The sequence below is a fragment of the Triticum aestivum genome, chromosome 7B, assembly GCF_018294505.1.
Source record: "Triticum aestivum cultivar Chinese Spring chromosome 7B, IWGSC CS RefSeq v2.1, whole genome shotgun sequence".
Classification (NCBI taxonomy): Eukaryota; Viridiplantae; Streptophyta; class Magnoliopsida; order Poales; family Poaceae; genus Triticum; species Triticum aestivum.
In genome coordinates this window covers 697,015,115-697,028,683 of record NC_057813.1, presented here as the reverse complement: position 1 = coordinate 697,028,683, position 13,569 = coordinate 697,015,115, and positions in this window count along the sequence as shown.

The following is a 13,569-nucleotide window of genomic DNA, read 5'->3' as shown; positions in this document are numbered from 1 at the left end:
ATCTCCGGTGATAGGATCACGACGAGAACGACTCCCTCAACCCCGTTCTCTTGAACGCTTCCGCACGCGATCTACAAGGGTATGTAGATGCATCTCTCTCTCCCGTTGCTAGATGAACTCATAGAAGGATCTTGGTGAATGTAGGAAATTTTTTATTTTATGCAACGTTCCCCAACACAAACAGCCCGCCTTCGAGCAGGCCGAACAGGAAGATGGGCATGATAGCCCATATGAAGAGGCGGCGGACGGGTATCCGGAGGAGGACAACTACATGCCCCTCTCTGAAGATGAGATTAGCCTCGGCGATGATGAGTTCGGCGTACCCGAAGACCCCGCAGAGCAGGAGCGCTTTAAGCGCCAGCCTATTGCCACTGCACGAAGCCTGAAGAAGAAGCAGCAGCAGCTTCAAGCTGATCAAGATCTGCTCACATATAGATGGACAGAAGTCTTGGCAGCCGAGGAATATGGACTCAAGCACCACACGGCTGACCGACCACCTCGAGGTCAGGATAAAACGGCATATCAGCCGGAATACCAGCCTGCACCCCCGCGCCGATTTACTACGACCCAGGGCAATACCCAGGACGTGCGCGATAAACTGGATGACGCCAAAGGACAACCAATATCGATCTACGGATCACGGGGGCGTGCCGAAGCACATGACGATGACCGTCATACCGGACACACTAATAGCAAATCCGGCCGGGCCGAATACAACCAGTCAGACGTAGCCGGACTACGCCGTGACACAGCCCGGCATAGAGGCGCCGCACACCCCCTCTGCTTCACTGATGAAGTGATGGATCTTGAATTCCCAGAAGGGTTTAAACCCATAAACATCGAATCATATGATGGCACAACAGACCCAGTATGGATTGAAGATTTCCTTCTCCACATTCACATGGCCCGCGGAGATGATCTACATGCCATCAAGTATCTTCCCCTTAAGCTCAAAGGACCTGCCCGGCACTGGCTAAACAGCCTGCCCGCAAATTCCATTGGCAGTTGGGAAAATCTGGAAGACGCATTTCTTGACAACTTCCAGGGCACATATGTGCGACCTCCGGATGCCGATGACTTGAGCCACATTACTCAACAGCCCGGAGAATCAGCTAGGAAATTCTGGAGTCGGTTCCTAACTAAAAAGAACCAAATAGTCGACTGTCCGGACGTTGAAGCCCTGGCGGCCTTCAAGCATAATATCCGTGACGAGTGGCTCGCCAGACACCTCGACCAGGAGAAACCCAAGTCTATGGCAGCTCTCACGACACTAATGACCCGCTTTTGCGCGGGCGAGGACAGTTGGTTGGGTCGCGGCAGCACTATGCCACATTCTGGCGCGTCAGATGTCCGTGACAACAATGGCAAGCTACGGCGCAACAGACACAAGAGACGAAACAACGGTGACAACACCGAAGACACGGCGGTCAATGCCGGATTGAGCGGATCCAAATTCGGTCAGTAGAAGAAGCCATTCCAATGCAATAGTCAGGGACCGTCCAGTCTAGACCGTATAATGGAATGCTCGTGCCAAATTCATGGCACCCCGGACAAGCCAGCCAACCACACCAATAGAGACTGCTGGGTATTTATATAGGCCGGCAAAATAAACGCCGAAAACAAGGACAAGGGGCTACACACCAACGATGACAAGGAGCCCCGACGTCCGAACATGGGTGGACAGAAGAAGTTTCCCGCCTAGGTAAAAACGGTCAACATGATCTACACCACCCACATCGCCAAGAGGGGACGGAAGCGAGCGCTATGGGGCGTATACGCGATGGAGCCAGTCATCCCCAAATTCAACCCATGGTTAGCTTGTCCGATCACCTTTGATCGGGATCACCCTACTAGCATCCGTCACGACGGCTCAGCCGCATTGGTTCTAGACCCAATCATAGGCAGATTTCACCTCACAAGAGTCCTTATGGACAGAGGAAGCAGCCTGAACCTGCTTTATCAAGACACAGTGCGCAAAATGGGCATCGATCCTTCAAGGATCAAGCCCACCAAAACCACATTTAAAGGTGTCATTCCTGGAGTAGAGGCCCACTGTATGGGCTCTATAACATTGGAAGTGGTCTTCGGATCTATGGATAACTTCCAAAGCGAAGAGCTAATCTTCGATATCGTCCCTTTCTGCAGTGGTTACCACGCACTGCTCGGACGAACCGCATTCGCTAGATTCAATGCGGTACCACACTATGCATACCTCAAGCTCAAGATGCCAGGCCCGCGCGGGGTCATAACAGTCAACGGGGATATGGACCGCTCTCTTCGTACGGAAGAACACACTACAGCCCTTGCGGCCGAAGTACAATGCGGCCTCCTCCGGCAAACCACCAATCCGGCAACGACGACCTCAAGCTCCGTCAAGCAAGGGCGGAACACCCCGCAGCAGGATCAGCAGGCACGCCAAGAGCATGACTAGCAGTCCGGCCTCCGCTCAAATCCCATCCGAGCAGCATTCGTGCCACGTGTACACAATTACGCACTCAAAATACCATGGGCATAGGCGGAGGCGTTACAGTGGCTCAGTCAACGGTACGGTATTGCTTCGTAACCTTTCGTTTCACCTTTAAGGACAGTACTTTAGTGCAGCTTCTCCAGAAGAGCCGGATTGTCGGACTTACATAGGAGAGGAAACCCAGGAGGCAAAAGGCTTTGCGCACACCCAGGTGGAATCTATTTACGATCGTTATACCTGCTTTATCTATCTGTACGTAGCCTGCCTCTGGATAGGATATGTCAAATAATCCTATTTATATCCGCTTAATGCATTCATTGTAAACGTACGCCTAAACATATTATTCATCAATGGGAGATCATATATAACGTCAGCTTATAATTTGTATTTGTGCATTTTTTACAAATGTCCATTTGATTTTGCATCTGTACACTTTGGTACGTTCAGTTTGCCAGGGGCTTATTATGGCGCCCCATAATATGGTAAGAAAAGTCCGAACACTTTCAACAGTGGGGCACCCCGAACTTATAGCATTATATGCATCAGCTCTGAATCATGTCTTGGGTTACAGTTGGGATAGCCCGGCTCCCTTGTTTTGGTGCCTTACGTTCCGTTAATTCGGCTAAGGTAGCGCAGGGAGAACTACTGCGATTGTGCCCTGGTTTTTCTGGACGAGCACCTCAGTAAAGAAAGCACAAAACTGCCCGACATGATGTGGCGAGAGCTGGTTGCTGTTCGAGAGGTCTTAAAATCCTTAAAGATTTTTCCGCTTTAGGCGATAATTTGGCCTTGTCCGATATAGGCATATATAGCGCCCCAATTCGGCCTTCCGGATTCTAGGGGCTTCGCTGAAATTTAAAATTATAGACTTCTATGGCTAAGTGAAGGTTGTAAAGCCGTATAGTCCGATTTCCTTGTTCGCTGTGCTGGACACCTCCTTCAGGGACTAAACATTTGGATAAAGTATGTCCAATTTTTCCACGAACACCCCAGTACTAGTTACACGGGGGCGGAAGCCGACGACTGGCCTACTTTCAGAATTTGATAAACAGCTGCACAAAACGTAATATTTTAAATAACAAAAGCGCTACATAGCGCAAGTAACTTCGCCTTTAAATTACAAACATGACAGAGGTGAATTCATTCAAAAATTATGTCTTTAGTACATTCATCGGCCATGAGGAAAGCACCCTTCATAACGCCATCATAAAACTTCTCAGGAACGCGATGCGGCTTGCCCTCTGGCGGCCCGTCCTTCACCAGCTTCTCCGCATCCAGCTTGTCCCAATGCACCTTCACGCGGGCAAGGGCCCGGCGGGCACCCTCAATGCAAACGGATCGCCCGATGACTTCCAGTCACAGACAGGCATCCACCATCCGCTTGATCAGGCCGAAGTAGCTGGTGGGCAGAAGCTCACCAGGCCATATTTGGACTATGAGATCCTTCATAGCCACTTCGGCTGCCCTGTGGAGTTCGACCAACTGCTTCGGTTGGTCACTCAGAGGCGTTGAATGTTCGGCCCCAGCATACTGGGACCAGAACAGCTTGTCCGTTGAGCTCCCCTCCTGAGCCTGGTAGAACTCCGCGGCATCCGATACGCTGTGTGGCAGATTTGCGAATGCTCCTGGAGAGCTCCGGATTCGAGTAAGTAAAAGAAACGCCTCCTCCACATGTTTGCTTTGCATAAAAAATTTCTTACCCGCCGCTATCTTTTTGGCCCCCTGGATCTCCTGCTGTGCCCTCTCGGCTTCGGCCTTGGCGTCTTTTATATTTGTAAGGGCCTTCACAAGCTCGGCCTCTTTTGCTTTAAGCTCATGCTTCGTGGACTCGAGCTTCTTGCCGAGCTCCTGGAGCTCTTCTTGTACTTCGCCCACTCGGGCTTCTTGCTTTTGGCGCTCCTTGTGTTCCAAGGCCGCTTTGTGTTCGGCCTCGGACAGTGCCTTCTTGAGGGACGCCACTTCGGTGGTGGCCTCTGCTACCAAATCATGACGCTTTGTCGTTAGCATGATCAAAATTTTATTTATAGCTTAATACATGAGAGAGGGGAATCATTAACCTTTGCTCTCCTCGAGCTACTTCCTCGTGAGGCCGAGCTCTCCCTGCGCCCGCTCCAAGTCCTGCTTTAGGCCGGCAATTTTGGCCGTACGGGCGGCAGCGGCAAGCAGCACAGCCTGCTTATTCATATTCAAAACTACTATTAGACTCCTGCGGGTTATAATTGACCCTCGGTTTGGTTTCTCCTTCCGAACACCAAACAGAGTATCAGGGGCTACTACCTATCGGGTGGTAATTTCATACATTTTTACTACTTACATCAAAGCCTGTTAGTAGGCTGGTGCAGGCTTCGGTTAGTCCGCTCTTGGCAGACGAAACCTTCTGAATCACCACACTCATTAGAGTACGGTGCTCTTCATCTACGGAAGCGCCACGAAGAGCTTCCAGCAGACAATCCGGCGCCTCGGGCGCAATGGAAGTCCTTGATACAGACGGCCCTCCCTCCCTAATGAGGGGCTGCCCGCCTGAATCCGGAACCACTGAAGGCTCCGGGACAGTATTCGGCTGAGAGTCTGGCTTACTCCGGCTCTCACCAACACAATCCGCGAGGATCTTGAACCCCACGAGTTCGACATCTGGACCGCCGCCTTGAGGCATCTCCAGGGCCACCTCCCCCATCTCTGGGAGCCTTTGGGACAACACCTCTGTGTCATCCGCAGGCCGAGGAGTGGTGGCCGTCGGAAGTGAGTTCATTGCTGACTCACTCAAAGACCCGTCCGAAGACGATCCCTCAGGATGGGCCCTGGCCGGACTGCATACAAGTTCGGCGTTATAACAAAACTATGAAGCGAAATTACAGTTGAATGCGGATACTTACGATCGCACCAGGGGCTTCTTCCTGGGCAACCACCCTTCCTCGCTATCAGCGGTGGTGGTGGAGTAATCTGGAAGGGACGCTTTTACCTTCTTGGATGCCCCAGCCTCCCCTTTCAGGGCGGCCTTCCCCTTACCCCCCCCCCCCACCAGTACGGGGAGGTGGAGCTTCTTCTTGTTCCTCCCCACTTCCGCGGGAAGGATCTGCCTCGTCGTCATCAGACGACACGGGTATGACGGCCTTGCGCCGGGGGCCTCTCCTGGTTCCCTGATCCGCCGTCTCAGGCCCCTCATCCTTTCCGGATGGGGTGGCCTCCTCTTCCTCTTCTTCTTCTCCTTCGGGGGAGGAGTGCGCCTCGTCGTCTTCGGACGAGGCTTGCGCAGCTTTACGCCGGGAACCCTTTCGGGTCCCCAGGGCCTTCTTATCGGCCTTCTTCTCTAGTACCTTGTAGGGCGCCGGGACTAGCATCTCCGTCAGGAGAGCATCAGCTGGGATATCTGGCAATGGAGCCGGACAATCAATCCGCTCCGCTGTCTCCACCCTGTCCTGAACAAATATCCATGATTACTTAAAGGTTGCCCCACGGATGTATAGGGAAGAACCAAATCCGGCGGCAGCCCGAAAACTCACCTGACTAGGAGACCGCGTGGCGTGGAACCCACGGTCCTCGGATAGGAGAGGAGGTACTTCGGAGGCCTTGAACAGCACCTTCCACACGTTTTTCTGCTTCATGCCGTAGAGCCTCTGGAGCGTCTTGTGTTCGGCTGGATCGAACTCCCACAGATTAAATGCCCGCCTTTGGCACGGCAGAATTAGGCGAACGAGCATGACCTGGATCATGTTGACAAGCTTGATTTTCTTGCCCTTCATGCCCTTGATGCAGTTTGTGAGTCCGGCCAGCTCTGTGGATTCGCCCCACAACAAGCCCTTCTGTTCCCAGTCGGTGTCGCGCGGCTCGGTGATGTAGAACCACCCCGATTGCCACCCCTTCACGGTTTCCGCAAAGGAGTCGTCGAGCCAGGTAACGTTAGGCATTTTGCCCACCATGGCTCCTCCGCACTCCGCCTGCTGGCCGCTCACGATCTTCGGCTTCACGTAGAAGGTTTGCAGCCACAAGCCGAAATGAGGCTTGATGCAGAGGAAAGCCTCGCACACGACGATGAACACCGAGATGTTGAGGACGAAGTTTGGGGCTAGATCATGGAAATCTAGCCCGTAGTAGAACATGAGCCCGCGGACAAAGGTGTGGAGTGGAAACCCCAGTCCACGGACGAAGTGGGCAAGGAACATGACCCTCTCGTGGGGTCCTAGAGTTGGAGTGACCTGCCCGTCGTCTGGTAGACGGTGCGTTATGTCCGCGGCCAAGTATCCGGCCGCCCGAAGACTTGCGATGTTCTTCTCCTTCACGGTGGAAGCCACCCATTTGACTCCTGCTCCGGACATGTTTAGCTATGCGGAGAAGACTTGGACTTGGGCGCTGGAGCTCGAGGAGGCAAGAGTGGGCAGAGGAGGAAGAAGGCGTGGGTGCGAATGAGGAACTCTTGTCCCTTTATAGAGGCAGCGAAAGCGATGCGCCTCCCCACTTGCCTGTTGAGAGTCTCTTACTTCCCAAGCGCCACGATTGATGGCACGGGGGAATTACCCATACCCGTATTGATGAGAATCCCGTGATAAGGGGACATGATCTCTGCTTTGACAAGACGTATCAAGGAAACTGCCTCGCAATACGCGCTCTGGCTGGTTGTGAAAAGAAAAACGGGTCGAATAAAGACCTGGCTGTAATAACATGTCACGTCTTCTAAAAGTTGTCAGCTGAAGTATCATTCTCTCTACGGTGGTATGTGAAGATCATTTTGCAGATCCGGACACGGTCTACGTGTTCGATGATAACCTTGGAGTATCCGGAGGAGGAACCCGCCTTGCAATGCCGAAAACAAGACTGCGCGCCGGACTCATCGTCATTGAAGCCTGGTTCAGGGGCTACTGAGGGAGTCCTGGATAAGGGGGTATCCGGACAGCCGGACTATATACATTATCCGGACTATAGAAGCGTCAAGATACAAGACTCAAGACTTCGGCTCGTGTCCGGATGGGACTCTCCTTTGCGTGGAAGACAAGCTTGGTGATCCGGATATTGTATTTCCTTCCTTGTAACCGACTCCATGTAAACCCTAGCTCTTCGGTGTCTATATAAACCGGAGAGGATGGTCCTTAGAGGGCCGACCACAATTACAATCATACCATCATAGGCTAGCTCTTATGGTTTAGCCTCTATGATCTCGTAGTAGATCTACTCTTGTACTACTCATATCTTCAATATTAATCAAGCAGGAAGTAGGGTTTTACCTCCATCGAGAGGGCCCGAACTTGGGTAAACATTGTGTCCCTTGCCTCCTGTTACCATCAGCCTAAGACGCACAGATCGGGACCCCCTACCCGAGATCTGCTGGTTTTGACACCGACAATAGCCTCTACCGTCCGGGAGAGGGATATCAAAAAGCTCCGAGAGTCCGGATACTTGGCCAAGAAAATCGGCCATCGTCTTCCACCGGCGGGACAGATCATCCCCACTCTGGAGCCCCACGAGAGGGTCGTCTTCCTTCCCCATTTTGTCCGCGGGCTCGGGTTTCCCCTTCACCCATTTGTTCGCGGCATCATGTATTATTACGGGATTGATTTTCATGACCTTTCCCCCAATTCTTTCCTTAACATCTTGACTTTCGTCGTCGTGTGTGAGGCTTTTCTCCGTATTTCGCCCCACTTCGGCTTATGGTTGAAAATCTTCAACGTGAAGCCCAAGGTGGTGAATGGAGAGCACGCCGAATGCGGCGGCTCCATGGTGAGCAAGATGCCCAAGGTCATATGGCCGACCGGCGCCTTCAATGATTCCGTCAAGATGCCCAAGGTTGTATGGTCTATATCACCGAACCGCGCGGTAAAAAGTGGGCCGCTGCTCCCGGATTCAGATCCGGAGCCCCACTGTGGCTCATGTCCTGGCCCGAGAAGGGCCTGAACTGGTCCTCATCCGACGAGCTATCGATGCTCAAAACGCGTGTCTAGAGCGTGGTCTACAAGGATGTCAAACTCGTCAACGTAGTCCAGGTGATGTTAGTTCGCCTGGTTCTCCCTTGCCAGCGTCGAGCCTGCAATTTGTGGGAATACGACCCGGTCGAACACCAGAAGCTACGGGAGCTCTATGGCTCCTCTGACAAGGACATCTGTAAGGTGCTCTTCAAGTCCGACAAACCATGGCCGGGCTCCGCCGAGGACCGCGGGTATCAACTATCCCGTTCTGCGAGTCCGGTAAGTCATTGTTGTGCTATGTCCATCCATGTTTTAGCTGACATGTCCTGAGGGAGACGCTTTAATCATGCTTTCTATAATAATCCCAGGAATGGACGAAAAAGGTGGAGCGGATGTACTGTCCAGCCCGACTGCCAGAGGAACCGGCCGGACCTCTTCTAACAAAGATGCTGGTCCCAGCGCCATACGAGGCAAGGAAGAAAGAGGTCTCTAACAAGGTCAAGAAGACCCAGAGTGGCCTCCGTCGCCGTGATGCTTTGTGTTGGGTTTCGTAGTAATTTCAAAAAATTTCCTACGCACACGCAAGATCATGTGATGCATAGCAACGAGGGGAAGAGTATTGTCTATGTACCCTACGCAGACCGACTGCGGAAGCGATGACACGACGTAGAGGAAGTAGTCGTACGTCTTCACGATCCAACCGATCAAGCACCGAAACTACGGCACCTCCGAGTTCGAGCACACGTTCAGCTTGATGACGATCCCCGGACTCCGATCCAGCAAAGTGTCGGGGAAGAGTTCCGTCAGCACGACGGCGTGGTGACGATCTTGATGAACCACAGCAGCAGGGCTTCGCCTAAACTCCGCTACAGTATTATCGAGGAATATGGTGGCAGGGGGCACCGCACACGGCTAAGGAATCGATCACGTGGATCAACTTGTGTCAACTTGTGTGTTTAGAGGTGCCCCTGCCTCCGTATATAAAGGAGCCCAGGGGGGGAGGAGGCGCCGGCCAGGAGGAGGTGGCGCAGGAGGAGTCCTACTCCTACCGGGAGTAGGACTCCCCTCCAATCCTATTCCAACTAGGAATCCCCAAAGGGGGAAAGAGGAGAAGGGTGGCCGGCCACCTCTCCTAGTCCTAATAGGACTAGGGGAAGGGGGGAGGCGCGCAGCCCTGGTGGGCAGCCCTTTCACCTTTCCACTAAGGCCCATGAAGGCCCATATGGTTCCCGGGGGGTTCCGGTAACCTCCCGGTAACCCGGTAAAATCCCGATTTCACCCGGAACACTTCCGATGTCCAAACATAGACTTCCAATATATCAATCTTTATGTCTCGACCATTTCGAGACTCCTCGTCATGTCCGTGATCACATCCGGGACTCCAAACAACCTTCGGTACATCAAAATGCATAAACTCATAATATAACTGTCATCGTAACCTTAAGCGTGCGGACCCTACGGGTTCGAGAACAATGTAGACATGACCGAGACACGTCTCCGGTCAATAACCAATAGCGGGACCTGGATGCCCATATTGGCTCCTACATATTCTACGAAGATCTTTATCGGTCAGACCGCATAACAACATACGTTGTTCCCTTTGTCATCGGTATGTTACTTGCCCGAGATTCGATCGTCGGTATCCAATACCTAGTTCAATCTCGTTACCGGCAAGTCTCTTTACTCGTTCCGTAATACATCATCTCACAACTAACATATTAGTTGTAATGCTTGCAAGGCTTATGTGATGTGTATTACCGAGAGGGCCCAGAGATACCTCTCCGACAATCAGAGTGACAAATCCTAATCTCGAAATACGCCAACCCAACATCGACCATTGGAGATACCTGTAGTACTCCTTTATAATCACCCAGTTACGTTGTGACGTTTGGTAGTACCCAAAGTGTTCCTCCGGTAAACGGGAGTTGCATAATCTCATAGTCATAGGAACATGTATAAGTCATGAAGAAAGCAATAGCAACATACTAAACGATCGGGTGCTAAGCTAATGGAATGGGTCATGTCAATCAGATCATTCTACTAATGATGTGACCTTGTTAATCAAATAACAACTCTTTGTTTCATGGTTAGGAAACATAACCATCTTTGATTAACGAGCTAGTCAAGTAGAGGCATACTAGTGACACTATGTTTGTCTATGTATTCACACATGTATTATGTTTCCGGTAAATACAATTTTAGCATGAATAATAAACATTTATCATGATTATAAGGAAATAAATAATAACTTTATTATTGCCTCTAGGGCATATTTCCTTCAGTCTCCCACTTGCACTAGAGTCAATAATCTAGATTACACTGTAATGATTCTAACACCCATGGAGCCTTGGTGCTGATCATGTTTTGCTCGTGGAAGAGGCTTAGTCAACGGGTCTGCAACATTCAGATCCGTATGTATCTTGCAAATCTCTATGTCTCCCACCTGGACTAGATCCCGGATGGAGTTGAAGCGTCTCTTGATGTGTTTGGTCCTTTTGTGAGATCTGGATTCCTTTGCTAAGGCAATTGCACCAGTATTGTCACAAAAGATTTTCATTGGACCCGATGCACTAGGTATGACACCTAGATCGGATATGAACTCCTTCATCCAGACTCCTTCATTTGCTGCTTCCGAAGCAGCTATGTATTCCGCTTCATATGTAGATCCCGCTACGACGCTTTGTTTAGAACTGCACCAACTGACAGCTCCTCCGTTTAATGTAAACACGTATCCGGTTTGCGATTTAGAATCGTCCGGATCAGTGTCAAAGCTTGCATCAACGTAACCTTTTACGATGAGCTCTTTGTCACCTCCATATACGAGAAACATATCCTTAGTCCTTTTCAGGTATTTCAGGATGTTCTTGTTAGGTTTCGTAGTAATTTCAAAAATTTTCCTACGCGCACACAGGATCATGTGATGCATAGCAACGAGAGGAGAGTGTTGTCTACGTACCCAACGCAGACCGACTGCGGAAGCGATGACACGACGTAGAGGAAGTAGTCGTACGTCTTCACGATCCAACCGATCAAGCACCGAAACTACGGCACCTCCGAGTTCGAGCACACGTTCAGCTCGATGACGATCCCCGGACTCCGATCCAGCAAAGTGTCGGGGAAGAGTTTCGTCAGCACGACGGCGTGGTGACGATCTTGATGAACTACAGCAGCAGGGCTTCGCCTAAACTCCGCTACAGTATTATCGAGGAATATGGTGGCAGGGGGCACCGCACACGGCTAAGGAATCGATCACGTGGATCAACTTGTGTCAACTTGTGTGTTTAGAGGTGCCCCTGCCTCCGTATATAAAGGAGGAGAGGAGGGGAGGCTGGCTGGCCAAGGGGGGGAGGCGCAGGAGAGTCCTACTCCCTCTGGGAGTAGGATTCCCCCTCCAATCCTAGTCCAACTAGGATTCCTCGGAGGGGAAAAGAGGAGGAGGGGGCCGGCCACCTCTCCTAGTCCTAATAGTACTAGGGGAAGGGGGGCGCGCAGCCCAACTAGGGCAGCCCCTTCTCTTTTCCACTAAGGCCCACTATGGCCCAAATAGCTCCCGGGGGGTTCCAGTAACCCTCCCGGTATTCCGGTAAAATCCCGATTTCACCCGGAACACTTCCGATATCCAAATATAGGCTTCCAATATATCAATCTTTACGTCTCGACCATTTCGAGACTCCTCGTCATGTCCGTGATCACATCCGGGACTCCGAACAACATTCGGTACATCAAAATGCATAAACTCATAATATAACTGTCATCGTAACCTTAAGCGTGCGGACCCTACGGGTTCGAGAACAATGTAGACATGACCGAGACACGTCTCCGGTCAATAACCAATAGCGGGACCTGGATGCCCATATTGGCTCCTACATATTCTACGAAGATCTTTATCGGTCAGACCGCATAACAACATACGTTGTTCCCTTTGTCATCGGTATGTTACTTGCCCGAGATTCGATCGTCGGTATCCAATACCTAGTTCAATCTCGTTACCGGCAAGTCTCTTTACTCGTTCCGTAATACATCATCTCACAACTAACATATTAGTTGTAATGCTTGCAAGGCTTATGTGATGTGTATTACCGAGAGGGCCCAGAGATACCTCTCCGACAATCAGAGTGACAAATCCTAATCTCGAAATACGCCAACCCAACATCGACCATTGGAGATACCTGTAGTACTCCTTTATAATCACCCAGTTACGTTGTGACGTTTGGTAGTACCCAAAGTGTTCCTCCGGTAAACGGGAGTTGCATAATCTCATAGTCATAGGAACATGTATAAGTCATGAAGAAAGCAATAGCAACATACTAAACGATCGGGTGCTAAGCTAATGGAATGGGTCATGTCAATCAGATCATTCTACTAATGATGTGACCTTGTTAATCAAATAACAACTCTTTGTTTCATGGTTAGGAAACATAACCATCTTTGATTAACGAGCTAGTCAAGTAGAGGCATACTAGTGACACTATGTTTGTCTATGTATTCACACATGTATTATGTTTCCGGTAAATACAATTTTAGCATGAATAATAAACATTTATCATGATTATAAGGAAATAAATAATAACTTTATTATTGCCTCTAGGGCATATTTCCTTCAGTCTCCCACTTGCACTAGAGTCAATAATCTAGATTACACTGTAATGATTCTAACACCCATGGAGCCTTGGTGCTGATCATGTTTTGCTCGTGGAAGAGGCTTAGTCAACGGGTCTGCAACATTCAGATCCGTATGTATCTTGCAAATCTCTATGTCTCCCACCTGGACTAGATCCCGGATGGAGTTGAAGCGTCTCTTGATGTGTTTGGTCCTTTTGTGAGATCTGGATTCCTTTGCTAAGGCAATTGCACCAGTATTGTCACAAAAGATTTTCATTGGACCCGATGCACTAGGTATGACACCTAGATCGGATATGAACTCCTTCATCCAGACTCCTTCATTTGCTGCTTCCGAAGCAGCTATGTATTCCGCTTCATATGTAGATCCCGCTACGACGCTTTGTTTAGAACTGCACCAACTGACAGCTCCTCCGTTTAATGTAAACACGTATCCGGTTTGCGATTTAGAATCGTCCGGATCAGTGTCAAAGCTTGCATCAACGTAACCTTTTACGATGAGCTCTTTGTCACCTCCATATACGAGAAACATATCCTTAGTCCTTTTCAGGTATTTCAGGATGTTCTTGACCGCTGTCCAGTGATCCA